At 31.9% G+C, this 7,662-nt stretch overlaps 1 long non-coding RNA gene across 3 annotated transcripts; it reads left to right on the plus strand.

Annotated features, from left to right (window-relative positions):
• Positions 1-2,201: 2,201 nt before the first annotated feature.
• On the plus strand, positions 2,202-5,684 carry LOC120262049. Of its 3 annotated transcripts, none has more exons than XR_005536698.1 (3): positions 2,202-2,326; positions 4,957-5,028; positions 5,386-5,684. It is a non-coding gene; the product is annotated as an uncharacterized LOC120262049 (long non-coding RNA). The 3 variants fall into 3 exon arrangements; XR_005536696.1 differs by lacking the exon at positions 2,202-2,326 and adding an exon at positions 4,218-4,466; XR_005536697.1 differs by lacking the exon at positions 2,202-2,326 and adding an exon at positions 4,220-4,466 and having other exon boundaries at positions 4,960-5,028.
• Positions 5,685-7,662: the final 1,978 nt, after the last annotated feature.

Raw genomic sequence — 7,662 nt, forward strand, 5'->3', positions numbered from 1 at the left:
TCTGTCTATGTAGATGATTGCAGCAAACTAATGTTATTATAATTTTTTTTAAATCCGTTTGTTTTTACAAATTATTACGTATCATCTAAAACATAATAATTTTTTTAAAACATATCTACAAAAATTTATTATTTGATCTATTGATATTTTATAAATTGTTTTATGTAGTATATTTCTTTAAAAAAATTATATTTTAGTTTTTGATTTTTTACAAAATTTATTTTTTGCCAAGATGAGCTGCTAGGCCCCTAAGAAAGGCAAGGCTATGCACAAGCCTTGACGGAATAAGTGGCGACGGGGTCCGCACACATATGATCGCTGGAATCACCTGCACACAACCACTGCTCACACTTCAGGAATGTGCCCTCACTCTTGATTCGAACCCTCAAGTGAAGGGTTCTAACAAGATTCAATTATCAATAAACCACTTTGTCGTTGGTTTTTGTTTTTTATGAATTAGTTTATATAATATATAAAATTATATTATTAGCATAGTTTTTTAAAAATTTATTATTTGACATTTAACTTTTATAAACTAAACTATAAATTAACATATAAATAAATTTTTAAAAATTATAAAATTTTATTAATTGAATTTTTCTTTTATAATTCACCCCCCTGTCTTATAGTTTCTGACTCTGCAGTTACATGACATACTATATATTATTTTTCAAACATATAGCTTAAAAAAAAAATTGATGTTGATATAACATAAGTGTATTTTCTTCGGGAGGAAAACCTTTTTTTCTTTTGGTTGGTAGTCCATGTCATTTGACATCACAAACTTGGCCATATAGATGAACATTTGACATGTATTTTGTCATGTGACTAACAAAATGAGACAAATTGGTCACATTGAGCATCTCTTATGCATTTGAACAACTCAAATAACTCAAATGAATTTTTTTTTTGTTAGTTTAAAAGATTGAAAAAAAAATCAAATTTATCTAACCAGTGGTGACTTCAATAAATTTTTTACTGTAGTGTATGAATACTGACTAATTATTTATATTTTATACTTGTGCACTGCATGAATATATATATACACACACATCAAGAAATGAGTAATAATTTAGATTTGGCAAAATTGGCATTATTAGTTTGATTAGCCTCAAATAATTATATATGCATATATATTTGTCTTTTCTAATATGCGTTTGCAAGATTGTGATGCTACATATGCAATGAATAATTGTTGACCAGGCCATCTATAAAGTGTACGAACAACGACTACTCCTTTCTAAATTTTGGGTGCACATACATGAAAAGGCAAAGGAATATTCTAGATTTGACCTATACAGTTTGACTGACCTCAAATTATTATGGATATAATATATGTGTCCTTTCAAATATGTCCTTGCATGATGAAGATGTTGTCAAAAGCATTAGTTTCTAATCATTTGGCCATTTGTCGAAAGCATTAACACCCCCCCCACCCCCATTTAATGTTCCCCAAGCAACTGGCGTATCAGTGACGATAATTACCAATTTTTTAAAAATTTATTAATTTAACCATACTTTATTGAACTAATAGTTCTCTAAAATATAATTTTAGAGGGTAAAGATAATTTTTTATTTTTACTAATTTAGTGTAAAGACAAACAATAAAGAACAACAGAAAACTCTTACTTAATAACACCCTACCATTTAATGACTAAAATATGTATGTGAAGAATAACAACAAATAAAATCATAATAGGGAAGAAAAATACAATTTAAATAAATTCAATAAATGTTAAAAAAAAAATCATAACAAAAGAAACATAAGAAAAGTTTAATATTTGAATTATTTTGTTGTTCTAATTACCATTTATAACATATTTGCTACGTCATACAAGAAAACCATATTTTTATCAATAATTTATATATTTATCACACAATAGTTTGTTTTTATCCATTTTATTTAAATGTTTTATTTGTCAATAAAACTAAAATCCTTTTTTTATTTTTCTTTCTCTAAACCAAAAACAGCGCACATGATGAGTCATATTCATAACACTACCCATGTTATATTCCTACTGCCACTCGAGTTGTGATCCCACGGACCACAAAACCGAGACGTGGGATCACACCAATCATTTAAAAAAAAAATTAAATTTTATATTAAACTTTAAAAAGGGTATTATTGCCATTTAATCCAGCTCTTACTTTTTAGAGATCACATGTTCTTTTTTTCTCCTGAACGACCGACCTATCTTCTTTCCCTCCCTCCGTCCCCCTCTTCTTATCTCTTTCTCCCTCTCCCTTTCCCTTAGTCTTCTTCTTTCTCTTTATGAATTTTGGCTTCAAATCTCTCACAACTACCATGCCCTAATTGCCTAATAAGGTAAGCTCTCTCAATCTCTTTCTCTCTTTCTATATCTCCCTTTTTCTTTCTCTTCCTTTCTTTGTGTGAGTATCTACAAACTCAACCTCATATTTGAGAAGATATTAACAAGATTTTATCGATCTATTTGTATAGAAAAAACAAGAAAGCGGGAAAGCATGGATAGAAGGGTTTGATTGAATCTAAAGCCCGGGAATTTTGTATATCTTTATTATTTGGTATATTTCATAGATTTTTAGAGGAGTTTACCTAGTTGAATTATTGGAATGATGACATTATGACCATTTGTTTCTTTTTTGCCCTTCTTCTTTTTTCTTTTTTCTTTTTCTTTTTTTTTTTTTGAAGTTTTTTTACTAGAATAATTCTTTATATTCTCTTTGTTTTTGTTGGGATTTTCATGAATTATGTTTATAGGTTTTTTTTTCCAATTATAGTAATTGTTGTGTCTGACTTTCTAAATATTGAAAAATATCTATTGCCATAGAATATTCAATCTAAACTAATATATTTTTTTTAGTTAAACAGATACACATTTTTCTAATATTTTCTGAAAAATGGCAAGTATCGTTGAAGTACAAAATTCATGTCTAGAAGTATGGGAAGTGGATGATCATATATATAATGCAAATGAATTTGAATTGGAGAAAGAAAATGAAAATCAATCTTTGAATGAAGATGAAGCCTATGAACACAATGAAACCTAAGGGGAATTCACCAATGAAAAAGTTACTGAAAATACTTTTTCTCTAAGAAAGATTTCTTTGAATCCATATGTTGGTCTGGTTTTTTATTTTGCGGATGAAGCTTGACTTTTATAATCATTATGCATACCGAAAAGGGTTTAGTGTGAGAAAAGGACCAATATGAAAATAAAAAAAAGATGATACGGTTGTTGGGCGATGCTTGTATTGCTCTAAGGAAGGTTATAGAGAGGAAAGATTTAAGAAGAATGAAGGCAACAAGAGAAGGCAGGGGGTGAAAGATGTTGTTGTTGCAATGCTAAACTTTTAGTAAACAAAGACTTGGATGGATCATGGGTTGTTTCTATGTTTGTTGAGGAACACAATCATATCTTAGCAACTCCAAGAAAATGTCATCTATTGCCATCACATAGGAAAATTGATGAAAGTCAAAAAGATATGATTGATAAAATAAAACAGTTAGGCATTAGAACCAACCTTATGATGAATTACCTTTCACAAGAATCTCAAGGAAGTCAAAATGTTGGATTATTAGATTATTAGATTATTTAAATAAAATAGAATTTTCTGTGGGAGATTCACAAAGATTATTAGATTATTTAAATAAAATGCAAATAAAGAACCCTCTTTTTTTTTTTTTTGCAATCCAACTTATCATCGATGGAAAATTAACAAGCATATTTTGGAGTGATGCAAGGTGTAAAATGGATTATAGCTACTTTGGAGATGTTGTTTGTTTGGATCCAACTTATGGAACAAATAAATATGCATTGCCATTTGGGTGTGCATTGATTTTTATGAAACAAAGTATTCTTTTGTTTGGGTACTTGAGAATTGGCTACAAGCGATGAAAGGAAGTCATCCAAAAGTGATTCTCACGGATCAAGATTCAGCTATCACGGGTGCAATTTCCAAAGTCTTGTTAAATACCATTCATCGATATTCTTAGGCATATTTTTCAGAATACTAAAAGACATCTAGGGAGATTATTCACAAGGGGATTCAAGTTTGGATAAGATTTGTGGTACCCTGTCATGATTTTTGACCTTATGTTTTTTTTTAGATTGTTATGCATGCATTAGGGGTAAAATGGTTATTTTGCACTAGTGGCATCCTTGCATGATTGTACAATAGGTTGTGTGTGAAAACCAGCCAAAAACCAAGGGCAAAACGGTATTTTGGACTCTTTTCTTGCTATTTTCTATTATTAAGGACATTTTGGTCATTTTCCCTTTTGTTTAAAAAAAATAATTAATTAAATTGAATGAGGATAAGAGAAGCAACGTGGCCTTCTCTATTTCTCATTTCCTTCTTTCTTCTTTGTTTTCATTCCTTCTTCTTCATTTGGCCGAACACCCTTCTTTGAAAAATAAATTTGTCGACAAGCTTTTTCGGCAAATCAACGCTCCTACACTCTTCCTCTCATTCTCTTGAGCTTGGTAAGGTTTTGATCTAAGGTTTTTTTATTTGTATTTTTCTCATATTCCATCGTTTTTGAAGTCTTTGAAACCCTAAAAATAAACCTTGGTTTGAGTGGCTTTTAGGATTAAATCGAAACCCTCAATCTTGTGATTAGTTTTTGTGTATGTTTGTCAAGAAATTTCGTAATTTGGTGTTGTAAATCAGTGAGAAGCCATTGTTTTAGTGTCGGCTTTGCTGTAAAAAGTTTTGGGGGTACTATAGCAATTCTTGGTACCTTAGCAATAAAAAATTAATGTAGTAGTGCTATAGCACTAAAATTTTTCATCTTTTCTTGTATTTCTTTGGTCCAAATTGAAGCCCAAGGCATTAGGAATTCGTTGGTAACCTAAAAATCAAGTTTTCAGTCAACCCTAGGATCAATATAGGGTTGTTTGATAGAAATCAAACTTGGGTTTCTTGTTTGGCTTTTATATTAATATTTGTTGTGTTTTGTTGTGCTTTGGTAAGAAGGTGAAGCGTTGGCTCGAGGCAAAGATCGAGTAGAGGATTAGCGTTTGGGGAAGTGGTATCATCAAAGTTGTGAGTGTGATTAATTATGCATAATTCTACTAGGAGAATACCTATAATGATTCTATATTGCGAAGTAAAGTTTTATTTTCTTCTATGCTTAAATCGAGGTTTTGATTGACTTAAAATGAGTTTATTTAGTGATGTTTTATACTTGAAAAGTATTATTGTTCTAAGGAAAGGATTTTTGGATTGTTACGTGATTCACAAATTGTTTGTTAATTTATGCTAAAATCTTTGGATATACTTGTGTTTATCATTTCCGTGGGGAAATGGCAGATAATTTGGATATTGATTTTTGTCCTAGTTATGGACTCCTCATTGTGAGATACATGTTTGTATTACTTGGTTGGTGACATCCTACTGCAGTAGGTGGTTTTCATGGCCAACATGTTGAGGTGGCGTGGAAAACCGACAGACGTATTGGTCCTGTTCAGATGGGAGTGTAGAGCCCTATTAGATGTTCATCGGGAAGCCGGGGTTACCACACGGTGGACCAATGGGTCAACGTTAAGGATATGAGTTCCTTGATGGCTCTGAACTTAGCTGCAGCACGATGAAAGTTTAGAGAGGTTTCTAGACCATGTTGCGTTCCTTTTGTAGTGTTATATTCAATTTGTGGTTTTGATGGTGAGTATCTATTTTATGGATTTTGAGACTCATATTATATAGTTGTTCTATATATATATGAGTGGAACTATTATGATCCATTTGCATTATTATAAAAGTTTGGCTTAATGTTTAATTTGTTTTGTAGTATAAACCCTATATTTGGTCTTTCATGGATTTGTTGTTGTAAACTCTAGTTGGGGTTGAAAGGCTTACTTGACACTATCTGTTGTTATATTATATCGATGATTTTTTGTTATGTGTATCTACATTCTAAACTGTTGGCTGTTGGTATTAGTAAAGCATTATTTTGGTGAGTTATTCCGTGTATTTTGGTGTATTCTTGTAGTATTGTGCTAACCCACTCACTGAGTATATTTAGTTGCTCACCCCTCTTTTCTCTCCCCAGGATTTTACAGGCAGTAGTGAGGTATTAAAGCTGTGTGCTGGGCATCCACTATCTGTTTTCATTCGATACCACTTTCATTTATGTTATCCTTAAGCATGTATATGTTGTAGTCAAGCATGGATCCATTAGTGTGTTTGAAACTCTAAAAGCATTGTTTGTATGTTTGTCTAACTTCTTGGAAACTCCGTTGTACTTGTTATCAGGGTAGTTCGATCTTGAACTCTGCTATCAAGTCATGTTGTTGATGCTTCCCTTGCGTACCTTTGACTTCCCTATATTATACTTGTTGTTTGAGGTGGTTGATTTCCGGTATTTGGTCAGCCTTGCGGCAACTCGAGGGTTGAGTGGTGAGGTATCTCTCCTCCGGTTGTCATGGTGGTTGCCATGTCCTGGGGCCCGTAGGTCGGGGTGTGACAAGATTTGTCTTATTGTGTGAGGAGTCATGAAATTATTGAAGATTTTGAAGAAAAGTGGGCTGAATTGCTTACTAAATATGATTTGAATGAGAATTATTGGATATTGAGAATGTACATGAAACATCATCACTAGGTTCATGTGTATTCCCATGGCTTCTTTTGTGCAGATATATGTACCACTCAATGAAGTGAGAGTATAAACAACTATTTCAAAGGTTTTTTGAGCAGAAAATGTTGCTATTGGGTTTTGTTCAATGTGTTGATAAGGCACTAATTAGACATTGGGAGAAAGAAAAAGAAATTGAAACTGACTTTAAAATGAACAGTGTGCAACCATTCTTAATTCTTCATATGCCTATTGAAGAAGAAGTAAGCAAATTGTACACATCAGTAGTATTTACAAAATTTTAAGAACTACCTGGTAGTCTTCGTTACAAGTGTGAAAAAAATTGAAGAGAATGGGAATATAGCTTCATATAGATGTTGGATACCTAAAAAAGAAGTTAGAGTCATTAAACTTTGCTTGGGACCGAGTTTCTTTTTTGTGAGATGTACTTGTTGCAAGTTCGAGTTTGAGGGTTTATTATGTCGACACATTCTAAAGGTATTTATTATTGCTAAGATTGATAAGATTCTAGAAAAATACATGTTACAATGATGGACAAGGGATGCAAAATGTGGAAAAGTATTTGATGAAGAAGGCCAACAAGTTGAAGAAGATTTTCATACTCATTTGACGCTCAGATATAGCACCATTTCCCATGAAGCATCAAAGTTGCAACCAAACGATCTTACTCTGTAGAGGTCTACAAAGTAGCTTTGCATTGGTTGAGGAAGACAAGAGAAGAGGTTGAAAAGGCTATCAAAATGCAAAGTTTTGAAGTTTCAAATAGCAACAATAATGAGTGCTTGTCACAACAAACGATTATGTCAACCCAAATAACAATCCGTGACCCTCCTCTAGCAATTCGTAAAGGAAGTGGAGGAAGAAAGAAAGCATTTTGGGAGAAAAATCACAAAGAAAGAAAGCCCAAAAAGAATTTAGAAATTACACTAACTCAAGCAAGCAAAGGTACTCAATGATCTATTAATACTTACATGAAACAATTTGATGTATATGTAAAATATTATTATCATAATTTATTTATTTTTGTCCCACCATTAGTGGTTGAACCTCAACAAGTACCTACATGTGATAATAATTCCAATCTA

Source organism: Dioscorea cayenensis, chromosome 5, assembly GCF_009730915.1.
Source record: "Dioscorea cayenensis subsp. rotundata cultivar TDr96_F1 chromosome 5, TDr96_F1_v2_PseudoChromosome.rev07_lg8_w22 25.fasta, whole genome shotgun sequence".
In the NCBI taxonomy this organism is placed as follows: Eukaryota; Viridiplantae; Streptophyta; class Magnoliopsida; order Dioscoreales; family Dioscoreaceae; genus Dioscorea; species Dioscorea cayenensis.